The following is an 18,870-nucleotide window of genomic DNA, read 5'->3' as shown; positions in this document are numbered from 1 at the left end:
TGTTAATTGTGTTCATGTTGTTATAATATTAGCCAACTTAGCTTACCTCATTAGCCTGCACACAGAGAATGTAGGGTTAAGTGCCAGGGAAGGCTATGTGGAGAACATGTAAGACAAGACAAGATGGACCTTTAGCATCACCAGAGTCTTGAATGGCTTTACTGACACATCAACAAAGCCCAATGCAAAGGAGTGTCTGGCGGGGAGATACATGATAATGGGAGAGCAGTCTGGGGGGAAGCAACCTGTCAGCTCCTGGACAGAAGAACCTAGGGGAGTGAAGGAGCTCTGGGGAGCTGAAAAGACTAGAAAGGGAACAGCTGAGTATCTTTAGGGATGCTCAGGCCTGTGCCAGCTGGACTGGGGACAGAAGGATTGCTTAACTCCTTTGGAAGCAGCAAAGAAACTATGGCTTTGCCCCAGTAAGTGTCTTTACTGAAGAGACTGTTTTCTATGCAGACTGAAACTTCAGGGTGTTCTTAGCTCCTCTGTCAGGAGCAGAACTGGATGCTAGATCCTTGAGTCAGTGCCATGGAGAGCCAGGGAAGGTGCCAGACCAAAAGACTGAGATCTCAGAGTGAGGAAGAGCCTGGGTTCCCCCCTTGCTCTAAAAGCTAATCCTGGGTTGGTTTCAGGGGACATTCCAAGTCTAGAGACCAGACAAGGCCACAGCAGGCCCAAGCAGGCTTGTCCCTGGAGGGCACTCTGTGACGCTAGCATCAGAATCTAGAATGGGAATCTAGAATGATTTGAAATAAACCCTTGCAATATTACTTCATGGCAATTTGAAAAGGACTGAATTGGATAGTGCTTTGTTATGATTGATCATGTTTGTATCATTTTGACACTTGATCTTTTAAATGTACTTGATGCATTGTTACAAACTGAGGCCCCCGGTGAACTGAAATAAGTATTAAATGTTGGCTTTCCTTTGAAAGGTGTTTCATGTCGACTGCATTAAACTTTTGTTTCACAATTTCTTCTTTTGTTAGCAAGTTTCAAAGATAATCTGAAACCAGGTTAGCTCAATAATGACCTCTTGCCCTGGACCATGCTACTACAGTTTTGATTAGAGACACTCAAACAACGTGGCCCTTGATTTTAGCCTGAGTGTGGGCTGCTCACTGCGCATTTCTGTTAGAGTATGACGACAGAACACTTGTGCCATGTCCATTCTTCCCACCCATGCTAGCACCAATGGAGTTTCAGTAGTAGTAGAACAATGGTGGGAGATTTCCTGAAAATTGTCAGTGTAGATCATTAAAACGCCAAAACCATGAAGTTATGTTCAGTGACTCAGTCCACACATTCCCACTCTCCTTTTCTCCTCCCACATTCCTTCTGATGCTTTGGGAGAAATTAAGCTCTTAAAATATTTTTTTTTAATGTTTTATGCTTACTGCTTCACATTTTCACTCTCTCCTTCTGCTCATCTTACTCTCTGGAAGGCTATCTTCAATATAGCCTTACATTTACACTCTTTACCCCAAAACATTTTGAAAAGAAAAATGAGATGCAGTTCTTTTCTCCTTTACTTTTTTAATTATAATTTTGTACTTTATAACACCTTTCACAAGTAGATTCTGGACACTTTATTATTAAAGACTATTAGGATCATGATTAGAGATGCTGGGGAAATGCATTTAGGTCTAGATCCAGATTATTTGTAGGACAGGCTTCAGAGGTTAAATCTGCGGACAAATCAAAGATAAGGTTCCGGTTCATATTCAACTGGATTGATCATCTGCCTCCAACTAGAAAATAGAAGGCTATAATTTTGTATCCAATTCCAATTTTGTACCCAAAAAAACCAGAGTCTCTTTTCAGTTCAATGAGTCTGAGAAAAGATAACCTTGGGTAGCAGATGTAGACAATGTATTCAGCATTCAGCAGAACTGGAACAATATCTACCTGGCAGCCAGTATCAAGTGGAATGTACCAAGGGTGGGTCCTGGGGCAGGTTTTGTGCTATATCTTAATTAATGATCTAGAAGATGGGATGAATTGCACCCTCAGCAAGTTTACAGATGACACAAAACTAGGGGTCTGGTAGATATACTGGAGGATAGGTCTAGGATTCAGAGTGACCTAGACAAACTGGAGAATTGTGCCAAAAGAAATCTCATGAAGTTCAACAAGGACAAGTGCAAAGTCCTGCACAGAGGACAGAAGAATCCTATACACCAGAACAGGCTGGGGGCTGACTGGCTGGGCAGCAGCTCTGCAGAAAGAACCTGGGGGTTACTGTGGACAATAAACTGGATATGAGTCAGCACTGTGCCCTTATTGCCAAGAAGGTTAACAGTATACTGGGCTACATTAGTAGAAGCGTTGCCAACAGATAGACAGAAGTAATTATTCCCTCTATTCTGCACTGGTGAGGCCACATCTAGATTACTACGTCCAGTTTTGGGCCCCCCACCATAAAAAGGATGTGGACAAATTGGAGAGAGTCCAGTGGAGAGCAACAAAAATGGTTTGGGGCTGGGGCACATAACTTCTGAGGAGAGGTTGAGGGAATTGGGTTTATTTAGTCTGCAGAAGAGAAGACTCAGAGGGGATTTGATACCAGCCTTTAACTACCTGAAGGGGGATTTCCAAAGAGAATGGAACTAGACTATTCTCAGAGGTGACAGACGACAGAACTCAAGTTGCAGCAAGGGAGGTTTAGGCTGGATATTAGGAAGAATGTTTTCACTGGGTGGGTGGTGAAGCATTGGAGCAAGTTACCTAGAGAGGTGGTGGAATCTCCATCCTTGGAGGTTTTTAAGGCCCAGCTTGACAAAACCTTGGCTGGAATGATCTTGTTGGGGATGTTCCTGCTTTGAGCAGGTGGTTGGACTAAATGACCTCCTGAGGCTCTTTCTACCCCTAATTTTCTATGATTCTGTGACTCTAAGACTCATTCAGTATGGATAAACGAAGTTGTCTAAAATCAAATTAGAGCAATTCAGTTCACCACTGAGACTTTCTCTAAGAATTTGACTAGCTATGGGGTACTAGCAGAGTTTTTAAAGGTGTGGCAGGAGCATGGATAAAAACCACCAGGTTGGACACAGAATGTGATAAAATATGGGGGAAATTATTCCAAGACTTATGGTCAAACCAGATGCTTACAATGAAGCAGCAAAAAGCAGCATGCTTCCAAAACACAAATTCGATCTAATGTCATTCCTTTCATATAGGTGGATATCACTTATGTATGAGAAAAGTGTAGCAGTGCCTGAGGGCTTTTCTTCACCACCTCCAAGAAGTATACCTCCCTCCCCCAAACCCACTCCCATTCCAAGCATGCTAGTTTCAGAAATGAGGCATGGTGGCTGCTTTAGAGCAGCACTTCAGATACATTCTCACAGTCTTTGTCCTGGCTGCTTAGAGCAGTATGCTTTCAAGGCCACTCAAAAGCAGCTACACACCCTGATGTCAGAGCCTGTGGAGCAGGAATGAGTGGGCAAGGCATGCTTCTTGAAGGCACACTTAGGCTCAGGACAGAGAAAGGGTAGATTTCCTAAGCCTCTGACCCAGCAGAATGCTTATATTTTGTAGTCTTATTTTGGTCAGTAAGAAGATTCCTGTGCTTAACACTGCATATGTATATACTGCTTTGTTAAACTGCAGTCCAAGAAGCTGTATGTCCTTCAGTGAAACTCAAAGTTGCCTGAGTCAAATATAGTAACATGGTTCCTGAAATATCAAAAACAAAAATTCCTGTTTACAATTTGCCTTTTTTCTTTAGATTTGTTGTTTATCATGAGCCAAGAATTCAGGATGCCTGTTGAAAGTATCGTGCAGATGTTCAGCAACTTTAATGGGCTTATTCACCCAAATTCATTATGGGAAAAACAACAACATATTAAATGTTAATTTACAGCGATGCAGAACTCTTTATGGCAGAGACATTTACAAGCTTTCACTTCCACGTATGATGCTTCTAGCATTGGACTCCAGAAAATATGTGGGCAACTACCAGAGTATGAAGTTTCAGTAGTCAAAACCCTAACTGGCAGATTTTTCCTGATACTTACTATGAAAACTAAGATTCATAACAAGAATCAAGGGTTACCTTTAAAGAAAAATACCAACATAAAATGCATTCCCAATGTGTTTCTTTTCCCAGTTATCTTTTTGTCATATGAAATAAGTGATTTTTTTTCACAATAATTTTTACAGCTGTTATAGGATGATTCTCCTGCATTGACTAACAAAGTAGTAAGTCTATGTAAATGGTCTTTACCCTGTCTTTCATGGACAATACTTCTTTATAAGGAATTTTGAAATTCCTTATAAAAAGCCTGGATTCATAGTTCTTTTATGGTTGGTTCTTGAGACCTATATTCATTATGAATTGGCCAGTTTTTCACTAAATAATTATCCATGTTTTCCTGCTGTTTTCTCCATCTCTGTAGTTGGTCAATTATTAAAAAGATCATTAACATTAAATACATTGTTAACATTATTTTTGCTGAAAATAGATTAATATGTTCTTTGTGAGTAGCTGTTGTACCAGAACTATTTCTATGCTTCTACAACAGAACCTAAAAACATCACCAACAGTTTAAGAAGAGCAAGGAACTGCTACCAGCATCTAGGCTCCAGTCTTGAACCTACTGAAGTCAATGAGAATTTTCCCAAATATTTTAAGGGAGGCAAGTCTGTGTCTTTGGCTACATAAGTATCCATCTTTAATTCTGCTAAATCCATGTTACTATAGGTATTGTTTGTTGGACAGTTAGCACTGTAAGTGGACATTTTCAAAGGCATAAACAGCAGCTAGAGACCTAAATCTCACTGGTTGCAGACAGAAGTGTAGCTCCACACTGTAGACTGAGAACACTTTGCAGGAAGTGTTCTGGGTTACAACGACTCCCCGGACCAAACAGAAGTTCACTGTTGGTTCCAAGGGGGAGGGGAATCTAGCTGCTGGCTGCAGCCTGCAGCTGGTTTCCTCTAGCAAAGGCACCTCCTCCCTGTGAGGCTGCAAAGATTTCAGAATGGGAGTGGGGAATGGGAACAGAGGGCGTTCATTTTAGGGGCTCTCCAGCCAGCTGGAGAGTGGGGTGAGTGAACTGGAGTCCTTCACCTTAGGGTTGAAAGGGAATTTGGTCTGAAAAAACCCCAGACCAAACTCCCCTCCACTCCCTTTCCCCCTCCCATTCTGAAAACAGCTCAAGGCTGGCAGGCAGTGCAGACAGAAGTTACAGAAGACACTCTGTTTTGAAACATCTTCATCTGACCGCTAGATTTTCACCTGACTGGCCATTTTTTAAGCTATCTGCAGCCGTGCTCTTGTGTTTGGTCAAGGCTATAGACTGCTTTCTGTGGCCAGATCAGGCAAAAATTATCACTTCTGTCTCTGCCCATTGACTTTCGTTGAAAATGAGGTGAATACTCCTTTTCAAGAACAAAAAATAAGCTGGTATCAATACAGTGATGCCCTTGATTCTAGTCTTGCTATGAAAAAAATAAATATAAAGGATTTGAATTTAGTATTTAGTGGCTGCAGTTAAACTGAGGTACCCAGTTCTGATTATTAACATATCTGATAGTATGCATATGACAATAGATTACATTTTAAATGGAAATTTGACATTTTAATTTCAGCTGTGCCTTTAAATTTATTCAGGTGGAAAATAGAACAAATGACCATCTCCAAATAGATCATTAAACCATATGTTCTTAGTCTTATTCTCCTGTAAAAGCTCAGACAAAATGCATACACAGCTTGAAGACATACAGAACGCAACGAGCTAAACTAATTCCCCGCTAGGGGCTTACCCAAAAGGCTTATTTATCCATAGGACACAGAACCCTCAATATCTAAGCTATAGGGGGGGCAGGAGATGATAGAGAAGTAATCAAGGTCTTTTCAATATTTAGTCCTTATGAAAGGTACAAGAACTAGACAGCCCTAGAGCCTGATGTCCTATATTTCTCCACGGGAGAAACAAAACAGAGAAGCAGTATAAGCTCTTCCTTACTCATCTCTACAAATTTGCTTCAGCCCTAATGGGCTGTGAGAAAACAGTAGTCTTTGGTGTAGCTTTTCAAAGGCCCAGGTTTCAGTTAGGCCCCATTTGTGCTCTTCAAAGAAGAAATACCTTTTCTTGTCCATTCATGTGAATAAGAATATGTCTATACTGCTTCTTCAGGACCTCAGGAGCACCACTCTCAAACAAGCTCTGTCTGCCCATTTCCTCCCTGCCTTTGCCAAGGGTGGAAACAAATCAATTTAGCTGTCCTGGGGGTGTCCCCTCCACTACCGTCAAGTATATCCGACAGATATTGAGAGTAGCAAAAGGAAGAATCTCTTAGCAATTACTGACTCATTTGGGGGTTTGGGATGCTTGAAGCAGGGGTGAGTGGGTAGGACATGCTAGAGATCAGTATTTCTGAGACCACATATAGACATGCCCACAGTGACTAACAGACACAAATCCCATTTACAGATAATAGGACTTGTACTCCTGTGTCACTTAGGTACATTTAAAAATCCCACTCCTCATCTCTCCTGAGACTGCTAAAAAGGATAGCAACTGTGAGGATGATCTGGTTGATCTGAGCTGCTGTCTAATAGCACTGGGACAGAGATTTTCAAAACCTAATTGACTTAGAAGTTGCATTAACTCTCAATAGGTTTTGTGCTACTAAATTCCTCAGGCATTTTTGAAAAACCTTTCCTTGGGGCCATCAATTCCTTTCATACCAAAGGTCACCAACCATCCATAGGATGGTAATGACTTTTCTCCCCATCAGCCCCAGCAAGATTTGAATCAATTACAAAAAAGTAAATAACTGTAGGGCATTACCAGTTCCCCAAATCATCCATTTCCTCTTGGTAAATTTTAACATAATCTCTACAGGCATCATTTCTCCATATTGGTACCCCCAGTCAATGACATCAACAACTCAGCATGAATTTAGTACAATACCATTATTGAGGGCAGTGGATTTTTGAACTCAAGGCTTCAGGTAATTATGATATTTATCTTAGCACACATCTAGTGGACACTACATTCAGACATGCCGTATAACTGCAATAAAGTACTATAAGATAAAGAATTACAATTCTGAATACGGAAGGCAACAACTAACTTTTGGTTATAGACCTGTCTGATTAGCTGCAGTAGGCAATTATCAGTAAATTGCTTTAATCCTGTTTTAATACATGGTACAATGAAACTTATCACTTATGACCACCTGGGAAAGCCACAAAGATCTGTTTGAGCTTTTTCTGTAAGTCAAATGGAATTGCCCTCAAATGGCTAAGAGATAGACAAAGTAATAGGTATAGTTTCCACTGTACTAATCACATGTACTGATCACATGCACTGCATGTTGTATTCCTCATTGTCTTAAACAGATCAGTGTCATTAGTGGGCATTCTTATACATTTTTGCAATGCAATCTGGATAGTTTAGCTGGCACAGATGACTAAAGGATGACCAGTCCTTCTGTCCTTGCTTTGACAGAATCCCTGTTCAAGTGGATTAGGAAACAGAAGAATTAGGCCAAATTCTTGAAAAGTAAGAGAGAAGATACAGATCCATATTCAGGGTAATCCAGGCCTTTAATTAGCACAGGAGACCTCCATAAGAACCAGCCTTTCTAGAGCAGGTTTGGCTTCTTGATGTTGACCTTTGTGACCCTCAGCCCACATCAAACAAATCTATAAAAAAAAGTTAAATTTTCTTCATGACTGCAGAAGAGCAAAACATTGCTTATGCCTCAGAAGAAGTTTAATGTGGCTTCTACACCTCTTGCAAGTAAGTCTGATAGAATTTAATAGAAAATGAAACCATTTCTTTAGATATTTTAAAATCATCCTATAAAAAATTACTGCTGATTTCTAATATTCATGGCTGCATCTAAACAAGATGCTATTGTGCAGTGGTTACTGCTCAAAAGCACCAATGAATGCCTTTTTTGTGATGCTCCTGTGCAGCAGCCTAATACTCCTGTGTAGTAGAATCACTTCATGGTTTTTGCCATACAAGGCTACTGTCACTCAAAAAACCATACGGAAAATATATCCATTTTCAGGTATATTTAGACCTGAGGATTTTCCCATGTAGAACTGGATGTGAAGATGTGAAATTCTTTTTTTTATGTGCTGCATAGATATGTATACTGCCCTATATCTGTATGGATGAAGTTTTTATAAAGGCAAAAGAATATTGTGCCTTAATTGTAAAATAGAAGAGCACTCATTGTTTAAATCTAGATATGTTGGAGGAAATGCTGACCCTCCCCAGCTACCTACTCCACCTAACCTGGATGCCAGGAGCAGACACTGCAACCAGCAGCAGTTCAGATGCCTGAGGTTGGGACCTGAGATGCAATATCCTCTGCTATGCTGGGAGAACCCTACAGTGACATCCAGGTGGGAGTCAGAGAGAGTTACTTGCTGCTGTTCTGGCCAGAATTAATACACTCTGATAGCTGCCGTCTAAGGAGGAAGGGGGATAAAATGAAAAGTCCCTGTAGATAAAAAGAAGCATTTCCCTTTCACCTCAGCATTAACATTTGTTACCACAGGGTATAAGTGGGGAGTGTTTCTGGGAATGGTATGTAACAAGTGCTTTGAACCCTAATGATTCTTCTAAAATTAAAGACTTTCGTCAACCATTTCAGAGCTATTTTTGCAGTTGTGCCAACAGATAAAGAAGGCAAAAGCACCACCCTGTGGCTAACAGAAATATATATATTTCTAGACAATCAATTCAGCAATGCAGTCAGCCTTTTTCCTCCATGCAACTATTTTCTGTAATACTTTTCATTCCTTTTCCCCATGCCCCTGCCACAAAACACACTGGAACTTTAGGTACAACAAGATTGTCAGCTACAATAAGTTAATATAATTACATTTCTGGATATAAAGTGTTTCTTCTAAGGTTATAAAATCCAACACCAGACCACATGAAAGAAATTATATAATTTTGTTATAAAACAAAGCTGGTTCTCTCCCTTACCCATCTATAAACCTATAAGTAATCCCAAACTAAGATGGACAACCTGCAGTGACTTCCAGACTCTGAATAGTCCAATTGATTTAACTGAGAATAAATTATTCAAGTTAAATCTTACCCAAATCAATGTCTAAATGTACAGCCAGTAGTTAGGGTGCTGAAAGAAGGAGGCAAGAATCCCTGTGGCTTGTTGAATCAAATGCTAAAATAAAAATTCTATGTCCTGCCCTTCTTTCAGTGTCCCTAGAATTGCATTTCTGTTTCTTAGGAGAAAAATATAATTCAGTCTCAAGGCCTCAGGTTAACAAAGTGGGGCCTGATTCTCCTCCCCTGTATATTTACTGCCCAGTTCTGTAACCACATTCAAGTTACTCTTGATTTATCCTAGTGTAAGTGACAGCAAAAGCAGGCCCATCCTCTCCACTTACTAAACACAAGGAGGCAAGTTTTACATTATGGGTGCATCTACATGTGCATTTAAGCACAACTAAATTTAATACAATTTAAGCTAATGTGTATTAAACAATATTTGGAAGGTGTCTACACATGCAGAGACTTGGCACTAAAGTTAGTGCCAAGTCCCTGCAGCCCTGCCATATGCCCCTAGTGGCTGGTCAGACATGGCACTAAAGTTAGTGTCAGGTCATGTCTACATGTGCTTTAATTCTCTTTAACTAATCACACCTAAATTTGATACCTGCAGTTGCAGGTATCAAATTTAGGCATGATTAGCCTATTTTTGCCATTTTAATGCACATTAAGGGTGTGCACATGTAGATGCATACCCATAATACGCATTAAATTAAGCTAATGCACAGTAACATGTCTTATGTAGACGTGACCTGTTTATTCCTACTAAGAAATGCAAATTTTAAAGCAGAATACCCACAAAACTTTCTAGAAGTTGCCATTTAGCTATACTTGAAAATACCAGATCTGTGTCTGATCAGCTACATTTGGAAGAATCAGCTCATTTGTCTGTAGTTCATTTTCTATTTCTTAGCATATTATCACTGTTACAGTAAAAAAAAATCATGAAAATAACTAGAATATGGACATTCATTTCTTTGTTTCTAAGCAATAGGGTCGTACATTCAAGAAGTCTTGAATATAGCTTCTTTTTACTGATATCTTATGTGGTATGAGCAGTTTGTGGTGTCTTTATGAATACATTATACACAGGGTTATTTAAATTGGTTTGAAAAACTTTCTAATCAGTAGGTCCAAATGACAATTGGTTACCTATTACTAATTACTTTCTCCTGGGTATATAGTATATTACTGATTACTTTTATTCTCTTAAGCATTATGAATATGAAGCGATCTGTAAGACAATGACATACTGTCCTTTACCTATCATGATGACCACCATACCATGTCATATTATTCCATTGCTAGAAAGCTACCAAAACACCATTCTTTGTTCCAAGAACAAGAGTGACAAGTAAAATAATCATCTGGTTACTCAGGAGTATATTGTGAAAATTAATCCATTCGTGTAATCACTCATGTTAAAGTTTAAACTAGAAATACTTAATTGCTATCATCCGTTACTTTAGCAATCATGAGATTTTTTTTAAAAGATTATCTTGTTTTATGAGCTATTAAGGACCAGAAACAGATGCTGCTTCTGAATATGGACACATAATTCAAGAGAAACTCAACTGAAGTCACTATCATGACTCCTGAGTTATGCTAGTGTAAATGGCATTAGAATCAGGCCCCAGAGCTCTATCCTACTTTAAACAGAGGTGAGTTTCATTGTCCTATTAGGATTTTCTTAGTGAAATATTTCTCCATTGGATTCTCAGAACAAAATGTCTCTGAAAATCTACCTTGCATGAATAACTCATTATATTTGAAACAAAAAAAGGCCAGAAATAAATGCAGTAAATAACAGTTTACAAATATTTGATTCCTCCTAAGACAGGAAAATAGGGCTAACAATTTCTTTAAATATTCATTTGAAAATGTTTTAACTAATTCTTTTTGGCTCTATTAACCCTCTTTAACATCACTCTCTATCAGCAGTCTAGCAAACCAGTTTACTGGCAAGAATGTTTGCCAAAACATCACATTTCAAATGAATAATCCATAATATTTATGGTAACCAAAATACATATTCATAATTACTGAATTTACACTGAAAAGCTCATTCTAAGCAACAAAGAAGCAGAAACATACCATGAGATTACCTGTCCAAGCTGGCTCAAATTTCACATATCAGATATTCACAAAAGGCCATTCATGCAGAAGCTACAGACTGTTACAGAAACAATTTGTCAAATCATTTCAAACAACAAACACATTCAGGAACATCATGATCCTCTTGCAGAAGTTTGTGCACAGAAAAAGATTACATTAATCATTGAATACACATGATTACACTGAACAAACTATTCAATTGTGAAGAATTCACTCAGCTCTTTTAACAACAAAACAACAAAATCCTCATCAAATGCTCAGAACAAGAGGAGATCTAGAGGGTAGACTCACAAAAGGAAACTCTCTCTTTGATCCAATGTGTGAGAAAGTCTTTCCTGAAGCATCAAGAAGCTCTAAAAAACATTTTTAGTTGACATGTAACAAGCTGTTCACACCTGGGAAAAAAGGTCCTTTGTCCCACTTATAAAAACACCAAAGTGACTTCGGAGTTGAGATCCCAAGACTCCAGCTCATAAGTTACTTACCTGCTTCTGTTTTTTTCCCATGATAAAGAAAAGAAAAAAGTGCCCACCCTTAGGCGGCTAACCCACTAAGCCTGCAACAGGAAGTAACCACCAAGTCACTAAACTGACAAGAAATTAAATTGCAAACAGCTAATAGAGTAGCTGAAATAGGAAAGACACATGAACAGAGCTGGTCAAATACTGTAAAATAGTGTTCGCAAACATTTCACTCACCCATAATTTGATTTCTTTTACTTGCTATTCACAGACATGGACTTGATTTGGTTTTTGCTCACACAAATATTAGAATTGTTGTCTTTTGTGCTCATATGTATATTTACATGCAAACAAAGGCATTTACTCACAAAGAAGAGTAGTTGATACAATGCCTATTATTCAATACGTTAATCAGCATGTTGGGTTTTTTAACTGTTTTTTTCAACCAATCAGGAGACAGAAAAAAATACTGTGCAACTCAGGTGATCAATCCAACACCTCAAACAGAAAATAAGCAAGCTGAATAGTTTCTGAATACTTCAAATTTTTAGCTAAATTCTCATGAATAAGAAATACTTCCATAGTAATCTAGATCTATTTGTATATAAATCCAAAGTATTATATAAGGTTGAAATCGTCTCATAATGTATAGAAAGTACAACAAATTCTAGGGAACTACTACCGTGTGCAAAAGCCCTAGTGAGTCCAATATGTGCAGAAGCCTTATGACTCCAATCTGCTAGTCATTTTATAAGCAACGATAAAATGGTGGTCCCACCAAACAGTCTCTGACAGGAGATGATGGACAGAAACAGAGAGATGGGATTACACAGGGAGTCAACATTTGTCAGAATCCCAAGCACTAATCTCAGCACGCAAAAAGCCTTAAAGTATTGTCACACCTTTTGTCCTTCAAAGGGGAATTTCAGAGGTGGAAATGGAAGGAATAGAGCAAAGTGTCTTTACAGAGAGCTCCTTCCAAACATGAGCAATGGAGGCTGGCATAAGCATCTGATTAGAAGCAGGAATCAACATCTCAGTACTGAGTGAGAGATTATAGGCACCAGGGGTATAGGTTGTGAAGGACCTTGAAAATAAAGACAAGGACAAGGAGCCTATTTAATGCAACAGGAAATGGAGAGCTGGTGGATGTGTGCAAGGAAAGAATGATGTGATCAGAGCAATACTTTAGGACAGAGGTTGTCAACCGGGGATACATGTACCCCTGGGGGTACTTGGAAAGGGGCCAGGGGGTACATGCAGGCAGGTGGAGACCTACTACCCCACACTGCCACCACCCAGGAGCAGGGCCGGCTGGACGAGGGCAACCGCACCCCCTCTGTGGGACACACAGGTGTCAGCTAGACATGAGGTGGGCAGGAGAGCTCACACATGGCTGCCATTCACCACCCTATACTGCCACGTGCAAGCACCCACCCCCTGCATCCAGCTGCCACCACCCCTGTCCCCTCCCCCCCCCCACCACAAGTATACTCAGAAGGGTTACACTCCTTATAAAAGGTTAAAACCCCTTGGTTTAGGATATTGTTATTTGTAATGTAAATTGATAAAGTGAAGTAAGCTTGCATTGTCCATCCAGATCAACATAAAAATGATGAACCTATTTTCATAAAATGACACGATCAAAAGCAAAATTGTGTTTAGAGGCAAAAGGAAAAAGTTGATACAATACATTGCATTACCACCATAACACTTTGAAAGCTAAATGCTGCACATTTTCTTTTCAAACATTTTTAAAAAAATCAAACATCAAAGTAAAAATGTTTTTATCAAACCAAAATAATTTTGTCTACATTCTTTCAGAGAACTTTAAAATATTGGAGTTCTGTTACTAATCAGAATGAAAATAAATTTCACAGTCCCTAAATTTTGTGTCCAAAAGAGTTTCCTTTCTCCACATGGGTCTGCAGAGGACAAAATGTTGTAGAAATCAAGAGTCAACATGTTAAGAGCCTGGGTGAAGGTTTTAGTTGTTTACATAGATAGGAAAGGCTTTGTTTTAAATATGTAATGCAGAAAAAAAACAGAACATTTCAGACATGGCCTGGATGTGAACACCTGGAGATGTCTGCTACTAAGTATTTCTCTGGTTTCAGTCAGGCACAAGAGCAAAACTGCAAAATGGTGCAAAATATGTTCCATTTTTTTACTTTTGTTCAATTTGGAAATGTATTTTATAACATTAATCAGTGTCTGCCACCTATTAGAGTACAGTATATTCATGACATACTACATCAGATATCCTGCAACATCCAGTAATCATCTAACCTTACTCTAACTTCCAAAGCACAAACTTACAAATGAAACAAATATATTAGTATGTCTGCTTCTGTTAGGGTTGGGGTTAGAGTTGGTAACATTCATTGTCCCTCTGTTTAGAAGTAGTACAAGTCCATGTCAAGTACAAGCATTGGTATTGTTTAGGGTCACTGGTCAAGCAATGAGTTCTACTATGTCACAAGCAACCAGTGCACTGTTATTGAAACATGTCTATCATTTGATCTTTCTCTTATCTCCCAAACCCTTTTTTCAAAGACTCCCAGTCTGCAAATAGTCTTAGTTTAGTCTCAGAAGATTATTAAATCACTTGAGACTGGCCAAAGATACCATGTTTCCATGTTGTTTATTCAAATTTAAAAGCAGTGATAAGAGCCAGGCTCCTGTTCATCAGAACCAACAAACTTAGGAGCAAAGTTCTGACAGATCGCTAAATATTAGAAGTAATAGCCATATATTTCACTATGAGTTTTACTCCCCAAAGTTCTGCATGCTCTGAAGCATTGAACTAAACTTTGTTAAGAGTGGCAAGATATTGTTGATTCTGTTATGTTGATTCTTGTATTCAAATTTATCATGGAGCGTTTTTGATGACAGAGCAATTATGCCATAACATCAAAAGAACAAGCCAAATCTACATGGAAATCAACATATGCACTTTCATATATTTGCAAAGGCAGTGATGAAAGTTACACTGTGTTATTTGGGAACAATATTTTGCTTAGCTTTCTAATTTACTCCACTTTTTTCTGCACAAGGGCAAGGTAAGAAATAGAATCCTTTCATTCTCCAAATCAAAATAGATAAGACACCAGGTCAACATGCTTCTACTATCAAAGTAACTTTTACTCCTAGAGTGCTCTGCATTGTGATGATTTTTCAGTGAAAAGATTGAGTTATCTAAGCAGTGACACGTGAATATTGGTATTTCACACTGATGCAAAGAAAATACGTTGCAAATCATTGCTGCAGTCAGCATCCTTTGTTTGGATGCCATATCGCTCTGATCTGCATTTTTCCAACAGTGTCAAATAATATGGCCAATCTCTTTATTAGCCACACCTAGTTTTCTGCTACTCACATTTTTTGGCTTTTACGTCTCATGCAAATTATACCCCACAGAAGCATCATACTTCCACAAACTGTATTTTATTAATAAAAGAACAAGCCTAGCAATCTGCTCCAGAGATATCAGAAACTTGGTGGCAGGTAATACAGTAATAATGGTAGGGAAAAGAGTAACTTTTCAAGCACTAAACAGAATTAGATAAGGGTAGATACCAATAAGAAAATCTTTCTCCAGAGCACTACTTTTACAAAAGCAGGTGCAACTCTGCCAAATTTGTAATTTCAGAATTGTTAAAATGTTTTAAAAATACACAAATTTAAAAAAATCAAGATCAGTAGAAAGGCTCAGTCTGATTCAATCAGATTCTTTGGAATGGTTTATACTGTTTAGCAGCAAATTTCTCACAATTGAACTTAATAAATTTATGAAGCACGATCACTGCCTATATTGCCATTCACTGCTATTCAGAAATGTACGTAGGAGGCATGAACAGTTCCCCAAAGGGCTTATAGTCTAGTTCAGCCACATATACTACAGTATACTTCAGTACAAAATGAGCAGTTGAGAGGCAGTCTGAATGAACTGTTTTAAAGATGATTTTTGAAGTGAGAGAGAAAAATCTTCTGGGCAGTGAAAAGGACGAGCTAGTTCAGGGAGTTGAAGAAGAATGGAAGAAGGTATGATTTCAAGAACAACTGAACTATACAAGACATAACATATGGAAAAATGCAAGGTGCAAGGCATAGGAGGAAGTCTGGAATGTTTAAGAGGGACTGACCTTCTCCATGTAAGCAAGAAGTAAAGAGGGATGGCTCTGGGGACTAACAAATCACAATACTGAGCATTTGTATCCATAATATAAATAGGGCATTTGTAGTGGGATATTTGCTTGTATGGAAATCCTTTTAGGATATTGTCTGTATAATGATGGGGGTTGTGAGTTGCTAACCAGTAGGTCTGCTGAAGTTTCTCCAATCACAGCAGAATCTCTTTTTGAAATAAATGCCTTTGTTTTGTATAGTCTACGTATCTGGCTATCAAAGCCTATGAGAGGCAGAACAAAAAAGCCAAACCAAAGTTTTGTCTTCCTGTTTGCTAATATTTTATCTAAAGCATTAGCCAAATGCTTACTCATTCCTGGGCAAGGCTCAGTTCACAAAAATATTTCCATGATTTGCATTTATTTCTCAGCACCCTGAAAATTGTACCTATTACTATGGAACACAGTACATGTGGACAAAGAGGGTGTGTCCCCATGAGTGGGAACATGCTTTCCCCCAGGAACAAATAACAGTGACACATACTTGTGCCACTAGTAGTTGTCCCTGGGCATGTCCCTGCAGGCGTGCTCTGGTGCACAGCAGATTGCCCCATGTGGGGTAGGGGAGGCTGAGGTCAAAACCTCTGCTAGCCCCAGCAACCTTACCTGGTGCCCTGGGGACCTCCCAGGGCTGCAGCAGTGGCGATCCAGGTGTGCAGACTTGGCCAACAGCTGAACCATGGCTCTGGCCAGTCAAGCTCCAGTTTTGGGCAGTACATACTGCACCATGCTTTTTTTGGCTCTTTTTTTTTTTTTTTTTTTTGACACTGGGCTCTCCCAGCAAATTAGGAGCATAGTGAATGCATGCACATGTGGTGCACACAGTTCACAGTGCTGCAAAGTATATGTGCACACTTGTGGGGACATGCCCAGAGACCGTGATAGATGGACCAACTTAGTCATCTTTGGGACTTTATGGTAAGAGATACTAATAGTAGGATAAGTTAACTTTGTGTCTCTTTCTTCCTGTATTCCTTGGTGTGGTATCATTTCCAAACCTGTTTCTGCACTGTCCCTTGCCTTCCCTTTTCAGAATGCAACCTCCCCCATTTCTCCAGCATACCCCCTCCCTAGATTTGAAGGCCACCTCTTTCTAAGACAATAAAAGGTCTGCATTATCTCCATGTATAACCTCCAACTCTGGGCTTCATACCAGGAAGTTCCCATAGCCCACAGCTTTTATTTCTTAACATGTGGCTGGTTTGAACAAGAGAAAGGTAGCCAGAGAGCAAGAATAAACCAGGTAAGAAGAGAAGGTCCCATTAGGGTAGGGCAGCACTTTTTTCTTATTGGTCCTGACCTGGACACTCCAGTTGGTTCATAAATCCTTCCTCCTCTTCAGCACAGCAAATGAGAAAGCAGACCACAAGCAAAGAAAAATAACAGTTTTAATGGTACACAATACTTCTAAATTATAAGGTATCCTAATAATTTAAAATGTATTAAATTGCATCATCTCTCATCTAGTTTTGAACTGAACTCTGGTTGGAAGTAGGAAATATTTCAGTCCCGTTTACAGTTTTTCAACTTGTAATAAATGTTCTAAAGATATAGAACAAGAACAAACAAGTAATTTGTGGATTTGAGCCCATAACAGTTTGCTGCTTGCCCACTCTTTTGAGTTGTCACACGATGACGCTGATTCCAAAAATCTCCATCTCCTTGCCGACAACTTGACAAATTTAGTTTAACTATTTTGATGTAATAATCTAATTAGGTAAACGGGTTCAGCAACCGATTGCGTTTAGCTAATTTCAACCATCTGCTTCAACATTTGTTCCTATGTGCACCAGATTTCAGAATGTCTTTGCTCTAATAGTAATTAATGAAACTGTTAATAAGCTACATATATCATATTATGCTGCAATAATTTATCAAAGGATAATGCTATGAGACAAATCATATTTAACAATTATAGAAAATGGCTTACATTACTAAATGTTGCACACTGCTAACTACTTTCTTTACTCTTCTCTCCTTAATGAATTCCCTAATTAATTTAATGCACACTTTATGCATAATTTGAAATTTAAAAACATTGCTGGGTCAGGTTTTACCATCCTCTTTTACATGCTGTCTGCTTCTACAAGACACATATTAGCAAAACATGACCTCCATGCAAATTGCAGAGACCTGCTGTTATTTTCATTCTGAATCTTCATAACACGTTCCAAAGTGTTCTCTCTCTCTCCATCTCTCTTTCTCTCACACATATACAGTTACTTAGATGATGCTCTTTGGTATTCCTAAATTGTTTCTGCAGCTGACAGGAAGAAACCAGAATTACATAACATTGGCCCATTTTACAAACACCACTTTAAAATTAGGTCATTATTTATTTCCAAAAAAAGATGGGTATTTTAATCCTATGTTATATAATCAGTTACATTTTGGGAAAAGGCATTTTGAGCCTTATTTTATACTGTCTGTTCCCTAGGAATGTACCATTGCCCATACCAACAGTTCAGGAACCATGAGATTAACTTGAAAATCATCAGGTTTTTAAAAAAATAATCATCTAGAGTTCTATTTCTTTCCTTTATAGGTTTTTTTGAGCCTTGAGAGTGCATTTGAGTCATATTATGAAAACTATGCATTTAAAAAACCCTGATATTCTCATCTAATTCCCTGCCTTCAAGAGCTGGGGCTTCAAGGAATTCACCAAATATTTTGAAACTTAAGATAAAATATTACAACATCTTATTTCCAGAAAGTCTTAGGTTTTGAGTGTGTGACTTTGCAAATTTAGGTGTGTGACTTTGCAAATTTAGCATTAACAGAATGATATCAACGTGTAACTAGTATAGCAATTTCTCATTTGGACACTAATATTGGCTAGATCCATAACTAATAATAAAGCTCTTCTTTCTAATAGGCATATATATACTTAAGGCAAATCTTGAATTCTGTAACATCATGTATAGACTAGCAGCTTCGCCTGTGCTCGTATGTTGCACTGAGTCTGTTCTTTAATTTGTAAACAATGTATATCACAACAGTTATTTAATAATAATCTGTGAATTTTGATATTGGGGAAAAAAATCTGTCCTA

The sequence above is a fragment of the Crocodylus siamensis genome, chromosome 4, assembly GCF_052110815.1.
Source record: "Crocodylus siamensis isolate JL-2025a chromosome 4, ASM5211081v1, whole genome shotgun sequence".
NCBI classification, from domain to species: Eukaryota; Metazoa; Chordata; order Crocodylia; family Crocodylidae; genus Crocodylus; species Crocodylus siamensis.
This window is presented reverse-complemented; position numbering follows the sequence as displayed.